The sequence below is a fragment of the Dipodomys merriami genome, unplaced genomic scaffold, assembly GCF_024711535.1.
Source record: "Dipodomys merriami isolate MVZ:Mamm:240054 unplaced genomic scaffold, mDipMer1.0.p SCAF_1, whole genome shotgun sequence".
Lineage (NCBI taxonomy): Eukaryota > Metazoa > Chordata > Mammalia > Rodentia > Heteromyidae > Dipodomys > Dipodomys merriami.
In genome coordinates this window covers 90,734,657-90,753,195 of record NW_027202270.1, presented here as the reverse complement: position 1 = coordinate 90,753,195, position 18,539 = coordinate 90,734,657, and the positions used below count along the sequence as shown (strand labels likewise).

General features: G+C 43.2%; 1 pseudogene; it reads right to left on the bottom strand.

Moving 5' to 3' along the window:
- Nucleotides 1-16,109: 16,109 nt before the first annotated feature.
- Nucleotides 16,110-16,854, bottom strand: LOC138841154 (ferritin light chain-like; annotated as a pseudogene).
- Nucleotides 16,855-18,539: the final 1,685 nt, after the last annotated feature.

Here is an 18,539-nt window from a genome sequence, read left to right as displayed (position 1 = left end):
GCGTGGAAGGGTCGCCGCGAACAGCCCAGCGAATAGCGCGAACATAGAACTTTAAATAAAGTGCTTAAAAAAGTGCCGCGTGAGTATCACTGTTGAAGTGATATATCCCGTTGTTGGAAATGAACTTTATCACTTGGGGAGGGAGAGGAGAGGTGGCAGTGGGGGAGGAAAGTGGGGGAAAGGGAGGGAGGGGGTAACACTCATTACCTTACTTACGTCCATGCAACCTCTCTATACATGACTTTTACAAAGTTAAAAACATACCGCGTCAGTGGTCGCTGTTAGCGACAGGTGTGAAGGTGGGACTGTACATACATTTTTAAAAAAATTGCTATTATAAAGGTGACATGCAGAGGGGTTGCACTTACATAAGTCAGGTAAATAGTTCATTTCTTTTTGGACAATGGCACCCCTTCCCTCCCTTTCTCCCAGTGTTTCCCTCCTGTCCTTACCCACAAGTTGCATAGTTCATTATCCACACAGTGAGTGTGGATTTGTGCCGTATTTGTTCACCCTTTCTCCCTCTACTCCTATGTCCCCCTTATCCTCCCAAAGATAGGTAAATGAACAAGACTGAAGAAAAGAAAACAACAACAACAACAAGGAAAAAAACCCTCGTTTGTTTACATCCATTTTTTATTTTATTTTATTTTTACATCTATTTTCTAAAGCCTGGATTGTCTTCTGATTTGTAGAGTTAGAGAGACTTCAAATACCTTGGTTGTGCCTGGTGAGTGCTTGAGGACACCCCTCCCCCCCAGTGACATTCAATTCTTATCACTAGATAGAGCCAGTGAAACTTGGGGGTTGCCCTAGAGTTTAACAAAAATGAAAGGAAGGCAGATCCTAGCAATTATTTTCCTCCCAGATGAACAAAAAAAATAAACTGCCCTATTTCCCCTCCTTTTCTCCTTCCTTCCTTCCTTCCTTCCTTCCTTCCTTCCTTCCTTCCTTCTCTCTCTCATTCTCTCGTTCTCTCCTTTTTTTCCCCCCCCCAGTCCTGGGGCTTAACTCAGGGCCTGGGCACTGTCCTTGAAGTTCTTTTTCTCAAGGCTAGACTCTACCACTTGAGCCACAGTGCCACTTCCAGCCTTTTCTGTTTATGTGGTACCGAGGAGTAGAACTCAGGGCTTTATGCATACTAGGCAAGCACTCTACCACTGAGCCATATCCTCAGCCCCTCCCCTTCTTTCAATGGGTGCTGTCCCTCAGCTCTTCAGCTGAGTTCTCTATCACTTGAGCCACAGTGCCACTTCCAGTTTTTGGAGTGGTTTATTGGAGGTAAGTCTCCTGGAGTTTCCTGCCTGGGCTGCCTTTGAACCATGATCCTCAGATCTCAGCCTCCTGAGTAGCTAGGATTACAGGCGTGTACCACCGATGCCCAACTAGTTGATAGTATCTTAAGCATATGTAAAGTGAAAAATAAATTGTCTCTTAAGGAAGTGGGAGTTGATTATGGTCAAACCCTCATGCTTTTTTGGACAATAAAGTATAGGTCAGGAAAGATCCAATAATCTGGAATGTTTCATCATTGCTAGTTTGGGATGATTATGAATATATTGACAGAAATGGTAAAAATGTAATATAGAATTAGTCATAATTAGCAACAGAGTATAACACAGAATTGAGTGCAGGCAAGTAGGCTTTTCACAGATTTCTTTAAAAATATAGCTGGAGGTGATGACATGAATACTTTGTGGGGGACTATAAAGTTTCCTATGTAGACTTTGGTGGTCTCAAAGGAAACCTGACTCTCAGTATTTGTATTGTTGGTAGTTCCCTCATCTTCAATCTACACCAGCCCTATGAATTGACTTATTTTTGTTTTGATTATTTCAAAAAGGATTTTACTATGTAGCGACACCATAGCTACATAGCAATGCTGGCCTCAAATTCTCAATTCTGCCTCATTCCTGATTCCAGGTATAAAGTTTGCTTTCTGTGACTTGCGTTAATGTATAAAATGCATCTAAAATGATGCTGTGCTAGTTTGGGGCCTAGACTGTAAGAAGGTCCTTTAGATTCAACTTTTGGATTCATGGGGGAAGGTAGCTGTTGTGTTAGGAGTTTTAGTTCTCAAATTTGCATGGTGTGAAAAGCCCACCTAACCAGGGAGAGAGAGAGAGAGAGAGAGAGAGAGAGAGAGAGAGAGAGAGAGAGAGAGAGAGAGAGAGAGAGAGAGAGAGAGAGAGAGGAATCACTGAGGTCTAGAGCCCACCTAACCAGGGAGAGAGAGAGAGAGAGAGAGAGAGAGAGAGAGAGAGAGAGAGAGAGAGAGAGAGAGAGAGAGGGGAATCACTGAGGTCTAGACTGCCTTAGTTGAATATACCGCCAACAATTAGCATCAAATCACCAGTAATGTGAAGAAGGCCACTTTGGAGATGGATTCTTCAGCCTATTGGATCCATTCTAGATAACCGTATGTGGAACAAGAAAGGTTGCTTCCATTTAACCTTGCTCAAGTTGCAAACTTACAAAGGAATAACATAGTTGTAATTTTAGTTGGATGCCTGTGGCTTGTGCCTATAATCCTAACAACTAACAAGTCTGAGATCTGAGGTTCGAGGTGTGAAGCCAACCCAGGCAGGATAGTCTGTGAGATTTTTTGTTGTTTTGTTGGTCATGGGGCTTGAACTCTGGGCTTGGGCACTGTCCCTGAGCTCTTCAGCTCAGGGCAAGCACTCTACCACTTGAGCCACAGTGCCACTTCTGATTTTCTAGTGGTTTATTGGAGGTAAGAGTCTCATGGACTTTCCTGCCTGGGCTGGCTTTGAACCATGATCCTCAGATCTCAGCCTCCTGAGTAGCTAGGATTACAGGTGTGAGCCACCAGCTGTCTTGTCTGTGAGATTTTTTTTTTTAATTGTGAAAATACTGTACAGAGGGGTTACAATTACAATTGTAGCCTCCTTTGTTTCCCCTTCCCATCCCTTCCCATCCTCCCTCCGACCACCCCACCCAATGTCTGTGAGAGTCTTATTTCCAGTTAACCACTACAAAGCTGGAAGTGGAGGTAAAGCTGGAAGTGGAAGTATGGCTCAGGTAGTAGAACCAAAAAGCTAAAGGACAGTGTCCAGTCCCTGAGTTCAAGCTGTAGAACTGGCACATGTACACACACATACACATACACACATGCATGCAATAATTGTAGTTTTGTTATTGCTATAAAGGTGATATACAAAGGAGTTACAGTTACATAAGTCAGGTAAAGGGAACATTTTCTTTCTGAACATTGTCACCCCTTCCTTCATTCTCCCCAAGTTTTCCCCTCTTGTTCTCACCCACAAATTGTATAATTCATTTTCAACATAGTGTCTAGTGAGTATCACTGCTTCATTTCTTCTTTTTGTCCCTTCATTTCCCTACTCTCCCAAAGACCGAAGAAATGAAAACAAAGGCAGCAGAAATAAAAAAAACCTCTTGTTACAATTTCCTAGAGTTAATCCAATTGTTTTTAAGCAACTAAATTTCAAGGTACTTTGCTATGTAAAAATAGGTAACTGAAACGTACTTCAATATTAAGTAAACGAGTATTTGTATTAGGGAGAAGAGCTTATCTTTTTATCTATACTCTTACAGCTAATTGAGGTATGATGTACATTTGCTTTCTATGGGAGTGTGTATTATTTTTCCTTTAGATTGTACATTCCTTTTTTTTTTTTTTTTCCAATACTGGGATTTGGACACAATACTGGGGTCTTACACTTGCCAGGCTTACACTCTATTACTTGAGCCAAGTATCCAGCCCTGCTTTTTGTTGATTATGTTGGAAATAGAGTCTAGCAAACTTTTATGTTCAGACTGACCTTAAATCAAGATTCTTGTACTTACCTTTTAGCCTATTCCTCCATCAATGCTAGGATTACAGGTATGTATCACAGCACTTGTCTTATTTTGTTTTGTGATACTGGGGTTTGAACTCTCATGCATACTATGAGGTGTTCTACCATTTCAGTGACATCTACAATCCTTTTTTTCCTTTATTTATTTTGCAGATAAGATCTTGGGCTTTTGAGTGGAGACCTTAGATCTCCATCCTCTACCTAAGTCTCCTGTGTAGCTTAGATTACAGGTATGACCCACCCACCCTACCCAATGTATTTGTTGAGATGAGGTTTCACTAACCTTTTGGCTCACCTCAAATCATGACACTCCTGATTCTTTTTTTGGAGTATATGCAACTATAGGTGTGAGCCACCATACCTGCCCCTAGTTGTTTATTCTTTTGTCAGTTGTGGGATTTGAACTCAAGGCCTGCATGCTGTTCCTGAGCTTTTTGCTCAAGGTTAGTGTTCTACCACTTTGAATCTCAGTGCCATTTCTGGTTTTCTGGTGGTTAATTGGAGATAAGAATCTCATGTACTTTACAGTTCGAAACTGTAATCCTTAGATCTCAGCCTTCTTAGTAGCTAGGATTATAGTTGTAAGCCACTGGTACCTGCTTCCCCTAATTTTTGAGACAGGGTGTTGGAGAATTTTGCATGGTCTAAACTTGAACCACAATCTTCCTGTCTCTGCCTCCTGGATAGGTAGGATAATTTGTAATATCATCTTAGATTGTAAATTCTAAAGTTAGGGACTGTGTCTTTTGGCTTTTGTAACCTTTTAAAATTTGCAGTATGAAAATTAATTTTCAAAAGTGACTGACCTGGTGATTTTCATTTGTCAAAAGGCAGAGGGTAACAAATTATGAAAACTGACTTTTAAGGTCACTTTACTTAAAAAATATCAGTGTCAGGGCTGGGAAGGTGGCTCAGTGGTAGAGCGCTTGCCTTGCATGCCTGAGGCCCTGAGTTCGATTCCTCAGTACCACATAAGCAAAAAAAAAAAAAAGTTGGAAGTGGCACTGTGGCTCAAGTGGTAGAGCGCTAGCCTTGGGCTGAAGAGCTGAGGGACAGCGCCCAGGCCCAGAGTTCAGGCCCCACAACCGGACCCCCCCCCAAAAAAAAAAAAAAAAAGAAAATCAGTGTCTCTGGGCACCGATGGCTCACGCCTGTAATCCTAGCTACTCAGGAGGCTGAAATCTGAGGATCATGGCTCAAAGCCTGCCCAGGCAAGGAAAATTTGTGAGACTCTTATCTCCACTTAAATACCAGAAAACCAGAAGTGGTTCTGTGGGTCAAATGGTAGAGCTCTTGCCTTGATCTGAAGAGCTCAGGGACAGTGTCAAGGCCCAAAGTTCAAGCCCCATGACTGACAAAAAAAAAAAAAATCAGTGTCAATTGACTGTGTGTTCATTGATTTACCTCGTGTGTGTGTGTGTGTGTGTGTGTGTGTGTGTGTGTGTGTGTGTGTGTGTGTGTGTGTATTGTAAGGGGTTGTAGGAGTGGAGAGGTATATTAACACTGATATAGAGGGCTGGGAGTATGGTTTAAGTGGTAGAGCACCTGCCTAGAAAGTACAAAGTACTGGCTGGAAAGGTGGCTTAGTAGTAGAGTACTTGCCTTGCATGTATGAGGCCCTAGGTTCGATTCCTCAGCACCATATAAACAGAAAAAGCCAGAAGTGGTGCTATGGCTCAAGTGGTAGAGTTCTAACCTTGAGTGAAGAGTTGAGGGACAGCAAGGAGGCCTAGAGTTCAGGCCTCAAATAATAATAATAATAATAATAACAACAAACAGGAAGTATGAAGTCCTGAGTTCAAACCCTAGTACCAACCCAAAACCCCACAAAGAAAAAAAACAATGCCACAGAACTTTAGATTTAAGGCAGAGGGAGAAGAGGAGAGCTGGAACAGTACAGTTATGCTGAGTTAATTTCTTTCTTCCTTTCACAAGCTGCCACGTGAAAAAAATTGGAGAGGCAGCCAACAAGATTTTTTTAAAGAATTTTTTTTGTTGTTGTTGTTAGAGTCTTCAGTCTGTATAGGGCAACCCAACTGACATTTCTTTTCTTTTTTTTTTTTTTTTAATTGTCCAGTCATGGGGCCTGAACTCTGGGCCTGGGTGCTGTCCCTCAGCTCTTCAGCTCAAGGCTAGCACTCTACCTACTTGAGCCACAGCACCACTTTTGGCTTGTTTCTTTTTGCTTATGTGGTGCTGAGGAATCAAACCCAGGGCCTCATGCATGCAAGGCAAGCGCTCTACCACTGAGCCACCTTCCCAGCCCCCCAACTGACATTTCTGAGAGAAGCTGTCTGGGCAGCAACTTTGGGAACATGGAATCTATAATAACTGGTACTGAGCAGAGGAACCTACAGACTTCACAGTTCAGGCTTGCCTTGGAGCATCGGATGCTTTCTGTTTATTGGAATTTATAGTTCTTCACATGCTACAGATAGAAAACATTGAGTCTGATACTCTGAGAAAATGTTTTTGTGCTGTTTCTGGGGCTGGAACTCAGGACCTAGATACTATCCCTGAATTTATGAGATTAAGGCTAATGCTCTACCATTTGAGCCACAGCTCCACCTTTGGCTTTTATTTTTCTTCCTTTGGTAGTTAATTGGAGATTAGAGTCTCACTGACTTTCATGCTCTGGCTGCTAGTGCGCTATCATTTGAGCCACACTTCCACCTCTGGCTTTTTTTTTTCTTTTTGCTAATTAATTGGAGATAAGAGTCTCATGGACTTTCCTGCTGTGCTGGTTATGAGCTGCAGTCCTTAGATCTCAGCCTTCTGAGTAGCTAAGATTTCAGATATGCGATGCTGGCACTTAGCCACAATTGATTTTTTTTTTTTTTGTCGATCGTGGGGCTTGAACTCTGGGCCTGAGCGCTGTCCCTCAGCTCTTCAGCTCAAGGCTAGCACGCTACCACTTGTGCTACAGCACCACTTCCTGTTTCCTGGTAGTTTATTGGAGATAAGAGTTTCACGGACTTTCCTGACCGGCCTGGCTTTGAACCGTGATCCTCAGATCTCAGCCTCCTCAGTAGTTAGGATTACAGGCATGAGCCACCTGTGCCCGGCACACAATTGATTTTTAAGACATTTTTTATCTGCTGGGCTTTCCCAGTCTCATTTATACTTTAGAATAAATAACCTGAAACCATGGGGACTTAATATTTTAAGATTACAGAATAAATATAAGTACCAAAAGTTCATAAATACATGAAAAATAATTTGGTACCTTTTTCTGGTATGGTAGAACACAACTAGAAAACTGGAAAAATGGGGCTGGGAAGGTGGCTCAGTGGTAGAGTGCTTGCCTTGCATGCCTAAGGCCCTGGGTTCAATTCCTTAGCACCACATAAGTAAAAAGAATAAAAGCCGGAAGTGGCGCTGTGGCTCAAGTGGTAGAGCACTAGCCTTGAGCTGAAGAGCTGAGGGACAGCGCCCAGGCCCAGAGTTCAAGCCCCACGACCGGACCCCCCCCCCAAAAAAAAAAAAAAGAAAACTGGAAAAATATATGAAGTGGTAGTTTTCAGGCATTTCATGAAAGACAGGACAGTACTAGGATCTGTGCGAGAAGTGAGCAAGCACAATGAGCTTCAGGATTGTTCTAGCTTTCTTTTGCCTAGAAAGGGTAGCCATCACAGTTGGGGGCAACTGGAGCAGCTGGGATGTTTGGTTCCAAGTGGTGGAATTGAGGGGAGTTAGGTAATGCCCGTGCTATTGCTGAGGATTTACTTAAATGCCAGTCTATATACAGTAGGTTGAAATTGCACAAGGGAAGAGAAAGGACTACTAAATATCTAAATGCTAACAAATTAGTAAAGTTCACATGGGGTTGAGAAATAATCAGCTCTGTCCATTCCAACAAGAAAGATGTTCTTGAATACCTGTGATCTTAATTAAGTAGAGACCTCAGAAGGACTATCTTAATAGTAGGACTAAATGGCCCTGTAATGAAGACTACACAATACCCATTATAACTGTTTGAAATCAAGCTTTTTTATTTTTATTTTGTTGGTCGTGGGACCTAGGTACTGTCCCTCAGCTCTTCAGCTCAAGGCTAGTGCTCTACCACTTGAGACACAGCACCACTTCTAGCTTTTTCTACTTATGTGGTACCGAGGAGTTGAACCCAGAGCTCATGCATGCAAGGCAAGCACTCTACCACTGAGCCACATTCCCAGCCCCTGAAATCAAGCTTTGAGAGGACCAAGCTGATTCATCTGAAAGGAGTGAAACAAAATTGAACACTCCTTTAAAAGAAGACAGTCCAGTGTAGACAACAGACAATGTAACATTCACATTGTGAAACATCTGAAAAGAATTAGACGTGCAAAACAGTAGAAAACGAATGGGAGCACAGCAAAGTCCATAGAAACTTAGAAGTGATAGAAAGGATGAAATACCAGATATGGATGTTAAAATTGCTGTAGCTGAGAGTTTAAATTGCTACAACATATGCTTATATGTGGGAGACCCTGAGTTTAATCTCTAGCACTTAAAAAAGGGAATTGATTTAAAATTTAAATAGGACCTAAGTAGCACATGTAGAGATGGAAAAACAAAAGCTATTTTAAAATAAACTCACTGGATCACAGAATATTAGATATTATAGAAGAAAATGTCTGTGTAAATGTACAAGTAAACAGGGTTGTATGCATGTGTATACAGATATATTAACTGAAGCATGGTATTTGCAAGGGAGAATTCAAATGGTGTAATTCCTTAGAAAAATTCACAGTCCAACAAAAAGAATACCTTGAAACTGTTCCTTGAAAGGTGTGGTAGGGAGGTCAAGGGGAGGGAGGTAGAAAAGTGAAGAGGGAGGGAGAGAATGCAGTCATAATATTCAATGTATACCTTAGGAACCTAGGAAAATTGAGGGGAGCAGTTGGATTGGAAGACATGGAGGAGAATGATGAAATGGGTGACATTGATAAGATGCAGTATACTGATTTGTTGAATGGTAACTCCTTGTAAACTACTTACAGATAATAAAAATACAATTAAAAAAGGAAAGATCTGTGAATTTGGAGAAACCTCAGTAGGAACCATATAAACTAATGCACAGAGAAAAAAGACTGAAAAATTATTCAGCATCTCAATGGCCACCAGAGTAATATCAAGTGTTATACACTTCTAAGAACAAGGGCAGGAGGAAGATTTTTTTTGTTTTTTATTTTGCTGCTTTTTCTTCCCTCTTTTTTTTTTTTTTTTTTTTTTTGTTGTTGGCCCTGGGGCTTGAACTCTGGGCCTGGGTGCTGTTCCTCAGCTCTTCAGAACACCACTTCCAGTTTTCTTGTGGTTAATTGGAGATAAGAGTCTCACGGACTTTCTGTCCTAGGCTGGCTTTGAACCAAGATCCTCATATATTAGCTAGGATTACAGTCATAAGCCATTGGCGCCTAGTTCAAACAATATCTTTTTTTTGGGGGGGGGTCTGGTCGTGGGGCCTGAACTCTGGGCCTGGGCGCTGTCCCTCAGCTCTTCAGCTCAAGGCTAGCACTCTACCACTTGAGCCACAGCCCCACTTCCAGCTTTTTTCTTTTTGCTTATGTGGTGCTGAGAATTGAACCCAGGGCCTCAGGCATGCAAGGCAAGCGCTCTACCACTGAGCCACCTTCCCAGCTCTCTTGTTTTTGTTAGTGGATATTTATCATGGAGCTTCAGGCCAAATAGAGAACTGGACTAGAGTTGTAGCTAAGCTAGGAAGAATGCTTACCTAGCATGTGGAAGGCCCTGTGTTTGAACCCTGGAACCGAAAAAAGAAAAGTCAATATATAATAACCCACTGCCTAAAAAAGAACCCACACGTCCATAGTGATGTGCTTGAGTGAATGAAAACAAATATAAAAGGCAGAGAAGGTAAAAGCTTCTCCATAGAGTAAAATGTTAATAAATGTGATGAGTGTAGAAGGAACAGTGGGGTGAGTGCTGGTGGCTCACTCATGTAATCCTAGCTACTCAGGCCTAGATCTGAAGATCATGGTTTGAAGCCAATTTGGGCAGAAATGTCTGTGAGACTTACTTCCAATGAACCACCAAAAGGCCAGAAATAGAGTAGTGGCTCAAGTGGTAGAATGCCCACTTTGAGCAAAAAAGCTAGGGGACAGTGCCCAGGCCCTGAGTTCAAGCCCCAGTACTGTCACAAAGAAAGGGGGAAAAAAAAGAACAATGGAATTAGAAATCACCACGTGACAACTAGCATACTAATACTGGCTTGTCAATGGATGCTAGAATTAGTGGAACATATTTATGTGCTCTCAAGATTAGTTAATGATTACAAAGAGAAGAATCAAAGTTATCATCACTAATAACGGCACCAAGTATTATTATGCACTCCTAATGTGTTGTATTAGCAAAGACACCTCATTTTCTGGCATTTCTTACCAAAAACTGCATGTGCTGAATCTACTAATGAGGAATGATCAGATCTCAGCTGCCTGAGTAGCTAGGATTACAGGTGTGAGCCACCCGTGCCCGGCTCTCCCAGTTTTTCCCTCTGGTCCTTACTCACAAGTTGTATAGTTCATTTCCCCCATAGTATCTAGTGAGTCCCACTGCTGCATTTGTTCACCCTGTCCCCTTACTCTCCCAAATACAGATAAATGAGCAAACAAGACAAAAAGAAAAGAAAACAAAAACAAGAAAGAAAAAACCTCATTTCCATTTTCTGGAGTTCATTTTAATAAATATTATTTTGTATGATCAGAGGTACATAGGCATTGTGCCTTTGTGTTCCTCCCCTAAGAGTATCCTCCTTTGGTTTCATGGTGTTTAGTAAATAGCTAAAGTCCTGTATAATTTATTATGTTCTGGTGTATTTTAGATCTAGCCTTTGTGTAAGAGAAAACGTTTGTTTCTCTGAGTTAGGCTACCTCACTTAGCATGATTTTTTTCTTTTTTTTTCTTTTTGGGTTCAGTTGTGGGGCCTGAACTCTGGGCCTGGGCACTGTCCCGTAACTCTTCAGCTCAAGGTGAGTGCTCTACCACTTGAGCCACAGTGCCACTTCCGGCTTATGTGGTGCTGAGGAATCGAACCCAAGGCCTCATGCATGCAAAGCAAGCGCTCTACCACCGAGCCACCATCCCAGCCCAGCATGATTTTTTTCTAAGTCCATCCATTTTCCTGCAAATGACATAATATTATTCATTCTAATGGCTGTGTAAAATTCCATTGTGTAGAAGTAGCACATTTTTTTGGATCCATTCATCTGTTAAAGGGCATGTAGGCTGTTTCCATAGCTTGGCTGTTGTGAATAGTGCAGCAATGAACATGTATGTACAAATGTCTTTATGGTATCCTGGCTTGTGATGTTCTGGATAGATGTCTGGGAGTGGTATGGCTGGGTCATGGGGAAGATCTATGTTTAGTTTAGTTTTTTTTTTTTTTTTGGTCATGGGCCTAAGCTCTGGGCCTGAGCACTGTTTCTCAGCTCTTTAGCTCAAGGCTAGTGCTCTACCACTTGAGCCATAGTGCCACTTCCAGATTTCTGCTGGTTTATTGGGGATAAGTGTTTCATGGCCTTTCCTGCCCAGGCTGGGTTTGAACCACAATCCTCAGATCTCAGCCTCCTGAGTAGGTAGGATTTCAGGCATGAACCTCCAGCACCTGGCTATGTTTAGTTTTTGAGGAACTTCTAGAATGCTGTCCAAAGTGTAGAAAGGAATTTGTATATGTATCTGTGTGAAGGTGTGTGTGCTCTGGTGCTGGAGCCTGAACTTCTCAAGGCCTGGGCACTGTCCCTAAGCTTTTTCCGTCAAGGCTGGTACTCTACCACTTGAACCACAGCTCCAGTTCTGACTTTCTGGTGACTAACTAGAGATATGAGTCTCATGAATTTTCCTGCATGGCTATTCCTCCTGAGTAGCTAGGATTATAGGCATGACCTATTGGCACCCAACTGTGGTTTTGTACTGAAGTAAAATTTCCTAGTTTTGATCATGAACTGAACAAAACAAAATCAGTAACAATAGCCCAAGTAAACCAGAAGCTGGTTCAAATTACTCTATTCCCTCATTAAAACCTAACTTGGGCAGATGGAGCCAGACAGATGTTTCTTTGTCTCTTTTTTCTGTTGGTTGTGTGGATTGAACTCAGGGCCTGGTCACTGTCTTGAGCTGTTTTGTGTCGAAGGTTAATGCTCTACCACTTGAGCCACTGTGCCACTTCTGTTTTTTTTTTTTGGGGGGGGGTCTGGTTGTGGGGCCTGAACTCTGGGCCTGGGTGCTATCCCTCAGCTCTTCAGCTCAAGGCTAACACTCTACCACTTGAGCCACAATTCTACTTCCAGCTTTTTTCTTTTTGCTTATGTGGTGCTAAGGAATCGAACCCAGGGCCTCATGCATGCAAGGCAAGGGCTCTACCACTGAGCCACCTTCCCAGCCCGCCACTTCTGGTTTTTGAGTGGTTAATTGGAGATAAGAGTTTCAATGGGACTTTTCTGCCTGGGCTGGCTTCAAACCGTGATCCTCAGATCTCAGCCTCCTGAGTAGCTAGGATTATAGGCATAAGCCACCGGTACCTGCCCAACCAGATGCTTCTTATGGTTCATTTCCTGTAGGAAATGAAGAGGATAAAGAGGTAGAAAATGTAAATCATATGTATGTGCTACAAACCACTAAATGCAAGCTGGGTGCCGGTAGCTCATGCCTGTAATCCTAGCTATTCAGGAGGCTGAGATCTGAGGATAGAGGTTCAAATCCAGCCTGTGCAGGAAAGTCTGTGAGACTCTTTATTTCCAATAACCACTCAGAAAACCAGAAGAGGTGCTGTGGCTCAATTGGTAGAGTGCTCACCTTGAGCTGAAGAGCTGAGGGACAGCGCCCAGGCCCAGAGTTCAAGCCCCATGACCACCCCCCCCCCAAAAAAAAGAAAAAAAGAAACCACTAAATGCTGATGATCAAGAATGACCAAAAAAAAAAAAAAAAAGTGAGAAAAAGGCTCTTGACCAAATGGGAATTAGACAACAGAAGAATGCCAGGGTGTGGCAAGGTAGAGGCAGAGTTAAGAGGTCCAGGCAGAGGGAAGAGCCAGCAGGAAGGGCTTACTACCAGAAGATGCTATGTGGTTCTACTGAGTGCAATGCTGGTGTTGGCCAGACTACTTCAGGGATAGTTTATGCCATGGGCTTTGTAGTCAGATGCCCCATTCTGAAGGCAGGGAGGCACAGAGCTCTCACATGAGTAGGGGTAATAAAAAGCAAGTATGCCTGAACTTCAGGCTTAGGAGGCCAACAGTGGCTACCTGGAGTGGTGGGCCTAGTGGCTCAAGTATGCAATCCTAGCTATTTAAGAGTTGGAAATATGTGTGTGGGGGGAGGGTGTGGGGTAGGGTGGGGTTGAAGTTCTAGGTCAGCCCAAACAACAAAAAAAAGTTCATGAGACTCAACCAATGGTGGCTACTGGACTTGATAGTATATGCCTGTCATCCCAGATACTGGAGAAGAATAAGGAGAGGACTGAAGCCCAGGTCAGCTCTACCTCTATCCCCAGTGTCTGGTTGTATGATTATTTTCAAGGTAGCATCTTTCTTCGGCTATAATTCTCCTTCTTAAGGGATTTTCTTAAGAGATTTTTTTGTTTTTGGTCAGTCGTGGGGCTTGAACTCCGGGCGTGGGTGCTGTTCCCGGCTTTTCAGCTCAAGGTGAGCGCTCTCCTGCTTCCAGTCCTCCTACTTAGGTCTCCCCATGTTACTGTGGAGGACAGGCGTGTGTCACAATACCAAGCCAATAATTTAGAGGGAGTCTTTTGAGTTTTTATGCCTGGCTGACATAGAACTATGATCTTCCTATCTCTACTTCCTAAGTGCTTGGATTACCAATGAGCTAAGTGGTACTTTCTCTTGCTTTCCTTAGACTGCTTACCTGGGGGAAGTCAATGCCATGGACAGAGCAGCTTTCTGGAGAGGTTCATCAGCAGGAACAAACCCCGGAATGAGCTTGGAAGCAAGTTTTCCGGTCACAGCGTGGAGGTAGCTGAAGCCCAGGCTGACCAATGTACCACAACTCACCATAGACCTTGATCAGTCATGAAGTTAAGTCACGTTGGATTCCAGGCTTAAAGAAAGAAACTGTAAGATAAAAATTGTTTGTTTCTGGGGCTGGAAGGTAGCTCAGAAAAAAGAAAAAAGCCAGAAATGGCGCTATGGCTCAAGTGGTAGAGGGCTAGTCTTGAGCTGAAGAGCTGAGGGACAGTGCCCAGGCCCAGAGATCAGGCCCCACGACTGTACCCCCCCAAAAAAAAGAGAAAAATAATTGTTTGTTTCCAGCTACCAAGTTGTAATTTATTTATTTATTTTTGTTTGTTTGTTTTTTGGGGGGGTCTGGTCGTGGGGCCTGAACTCTGGGCCTGGGCGCTGTCCCTCAGCTCTTCAGCTCAAGGCTAGTGCTCTATCACTTGAGCCATAGCATTTTTCTTTTTGCTTATGTGGTGCTGAGGAATCGAACCCAGGGCCTCATGCATGCAAGGCAAACGCTCTACCACTGAGCCACCTTCCCAGCCCATGAATTTATGTTTTTACACACACACATATAATTTTTAAAATAATTTTTTATTGAGATTAAGTGATTACATAAATTTCACAAATTGCACAATATTATAGGATAGTGATACTTAAAGTCACAAACACATTTTAATTTTCATAAGGCAATTGTCATTATTATAGTCTATAATGTCTGTGAATTCTATGAACTTTGACAATTATTTCTTCCATATCCCGTGATATGTACATTTCTTTCCTTTTGCTTAGTGTAAGCTGTTTCCTCTTTCCCTTTCATTCCTTCCTTCCCATCGATTCCTTGAGTTGCTTAGTTTGTTTCCATCAAAGTCCAGTAGTGCTGCTGATGGCCCTCTCTATTGTATATTTTCCTGTTTCCCTCTGATTCTTCTGTGTCTTTCTCCTAGCTTCCCTCATAAGTGTACATATACATACCATATATGTGGTCAAGAACATGAAGTCGCCGGGCGCCAGTGGCTCTCGCCTGTAATCCTAACTACTCAGGAGGCTGAGATCTGAGGATCACGGTTCAAAGCCAGCCCAGGCAGGAAAGTTCATGAGACTCTTATCTCCAATAAACAACTAGAAAACCGAAGTGGCACTGTGGCTCAAGTGGTAGAGTGCTCGCCTTGGGCTGAAGAGCTGAGGGAATGCCCAAGCCCAGAGTTCAAGTCCCACAACCGACCGGAAAAAAAAGGACATGAAGTCATTTAGAAATGATATGACAAGGGGCTGGGAAGGTGGCTCAGTGGTAGAGCACTTGCCTTGCATGCATGAGGCCCTGGGTTCAATTCCTCAGCACCACATAAGCAAAAAGAAAAAAGCCGGAAGTGGTGCTGTGGCTCAAGTGGTAGAGCGCTAGCCTTGAGCTGAAGAGCTGAGGGACAGCGCCCAGGCCCAGAGTACAGGCCCCACGACCGGAACCCCACCCCCCGAAAAAAAAAAGAAATGATATGACAAATTGAGTGGAGGTCTTTGTTTCTCGAGTCTTGTTTACTTTGTTATATCTCCTTGCATTTTGGAATTAACATCTACATATCAAGGAGACCATGTACCATTAGTCTCTTTGCTCTTGGCTCACCTCGCTCAAAATGATTTGTTCTAGTTCTATACATTTCCCTGCAAATGCCATTATTTTGGCCTTTCTAATGGCTGCATGATATTCCATTGTATATAGGTACCACAGTTTTTGGTTCTGTTCATCTGTAGTAGGTTGTTGCCATATCTTGGCTATGGGTTGTTTCCATATCTTGCTGCAGTGAACATGGAGGTGCATGTGTCTTTGTATCCTGGTTCCTGTTGCTTAGGGTAGATGCCTAGGAGTTATATGGCTGGGTCATAGGGGAGGTTTATATTTAGCTTTCTGAGTTACCTCCAAATTGGTTGTATTAGTGTACATTCCTACCAGCAATGCAATAGGGTTCCTCTTTCTCTGCATCTCCACTAGCATTTGTCGTTGGGTGAATTTAGGATGTGGGCCATTCTGACTGGGGTAAGGTGGTATCTCAGGGTTGTTTTCATTTGCATTTCCTTTAGGCCAGGGTTGATGAACATTTCCTCATGCGTTTCTTTACCATTTTGATCTCTTCTTTTATTTATTTATTTTTTTATTTTTTGCTGCAAAAAGCTTTATTTTCATTTGGTCCAAGGCTTGGGAAGGGCTCCAGGATGGTTAGTTAGGAAGTTTCCCAATGGCTAGAGACAGAAGCTTGGGCGGAAACCCTGGTATCTGGCGAGGCAGAGATGGCCCCTCAAAGGCTGCTGGACTCTGGAGTTTTCTAGTCGTGTTTGAGTGTGAGGCATTTGAAAAGATACTCGCCCAGCTGGGCCTGAGGGGCGGCCCCCAGCCTGCAAAGGTTGGTTAAGTGGTCGCCCATCTTCTTCTTTTTTTTGGGTCCGGTAGTGGGGCCTGAACTCTGGGCCTGGGCACTGTCCCTCAGCTCTTCAGATCAAGGCTAGAGCTCTACCACTTGAGCCACAGCGCCACTTCCAGCTTTTTTTTTTGTTTATGTGGTGCTGAGGAATCGAACCCAGGGCCTCAGGCATGCAAGGCAAGCGCTCTACCACTGAGCCACCTTCCCAGCCGTCGCCCATCTTCTTGATGAGCTTCACCTCTTCATCCAGGAAGTGGTTCTCTAGGAAGTCACAGAGATGGGCGTCTGTGCGAGCAGAACCATGAAGATCCACAATGGCTTGGTTCAGGCTCTTCTCCAGGACCAGGGTGGCTTGCATGGCTTCCACAGTTTTGCCCCACTCATCCTGAGAAGGTTTCTGCACATCCTGGTTCTGCATCTTCAGGAGGCGCTGAGCACCCTCAGCTTCTCCTCAGCCAACTCGCGGAAGAAATGGCCCACGCCCTCCAGAGCCACGTAGTCGCGATCGAAATAGTAGCCCAGAGAGAGGTAGGTGTAGGAGGCCCGCAGATGCAAGTTGACCAGGTGGTTGTCGGCAGCCTCCACCTTGGTGGAACAATTCTGACCAATCTGGGAGGTCATGGCTGGTCGTCAATACAGAGCTAACCACAGAAAAAACTGGCGTTGGTTGGTCCTGGAAGCAGGCGACGGTCGAGAAGATCAGGGTCAGAGGTGGTGAGTGGAGAGGCAGTTGGTGGTGGAAAGGAGTAGTCCTGGGGTCTGTTCCGTCCAAACACTGTTGAAGCAAGACACAGATCCGTGCGACTGGCACGCACTTCTCTGATCTCTTCTGAGAAGTCTCTCTTTAGTTCCCTTGCCAATTTAATGATTGGTTTGTTAGATTTGGGAGGGATTAGTTTCTTGAGTTCCCTGTATATAATGGATATTAGTCTGATATGTTGTTGGTAAATATTTTTTTCCCATTGGTTGGTTGTATTTCTAGTTTGGCAGCTATATCTTTAGCTGTGCAAAACCTTTTTATTTTAAGGTAGTCCCATTTGTTGAGTCTCTGTCCAATTTGTTGTGACCCTGGGACTCTGTTCAGGAAGTTCCTGCCTGTGCCTATAAGTTCAAGTGTCTCTCCTACTCTGTCTTGCAGGAGTTTCAGAGTTTCAGGTTTGATGTTAAGGTCTTTAATCCGTTTTGAGTTGATGTTAGTGCATGGTGACAGACTGGGGTCCACTTTTAGTTTTCTGAGTGTGGCTGCTTAGTTTTCCCAGCACTATAGTTGAAGAGGCTATGTTTACTTCCACTATATGTCTTTGGCTCCTTTGTCAAATATCAGCTGACTGTAAGTATGTGATTTTATTTCTGGATCTTCTTTTTTTTTTTGGGTCTGGTCGTGGGCCTGAACTCTGGGCCTGGGCACTGTCCCTCAGCTCTTCAGCTCAAAGCTAGCGCTCTACCACTTAAGCCACAGTGCCATTTCCAGCTTTTTTTTTTTTTTTTTTTCTGCTTATGTGGTGCTGAGGAATGGAACCCAGGGCCTCAGGCATGCAAGGCAAGCGCTCTACCACTGAGCCACCTTCCCAGCCCTATTTCTGGATCGTCTACGTTCGATGGGGTCTTTGTGTCTGTTCATATGCCAATCCCAAGCAGTTTTTGTTATTATGTTTTTGTAGTAGAGCTTGAAATCTGGTATTGTGATACTTCCTGCATTGCTTTTCTTGCCTAGAATCACTAGCTATTCTAGGGCTTTTGTTGTTCCATATGAATTTTTGGATTGTTTTCTCTATTTCAGTAAGGAACATCATTATGATTTTGATGGAAATTGCGTTGAATTTGTGTATTTTTTTTGGCAGTATGGCCATTTTCACAATATTGATTCTGCCTATCCAAGAACATGGAAAGTCTTTCCATTTCCTGGTGTTCTCTTTGATTTCTTCCTTTAGGTTTTTGTAGTTTTTCACTAAATCAGTCCTTTACCTCTTTGGTTAGGTTAATTCCTAGATACTTTATTTTGGGGGAGGGGTTATTGTGAATGGGGTTGTTTATCTGATTTCCCTTTCTGTTTGCACATTGTTGGTATACAGAAAGGCAACTGATTTTTGTGGGTTAATTTTATATCCTGCTACTTTGCCAAAGTGGTTTATAAGTTCTGTGAGTTTGGGAGCAGAGTTTTTGGGGTCACTAAGGGCCACTAAGTTTTTGGGGTCACTAAGGTCATCTGCAAATAGGGATAGTTTACTTTCTTCCTTCCCTATATGGATCTCTTTAATGTCCTTTTCTTGCCTTACTGGTCTGGCTAAGGATTCCAGATCTATATTGAAGAGAAGGGAAGAGAATGGGCATCCT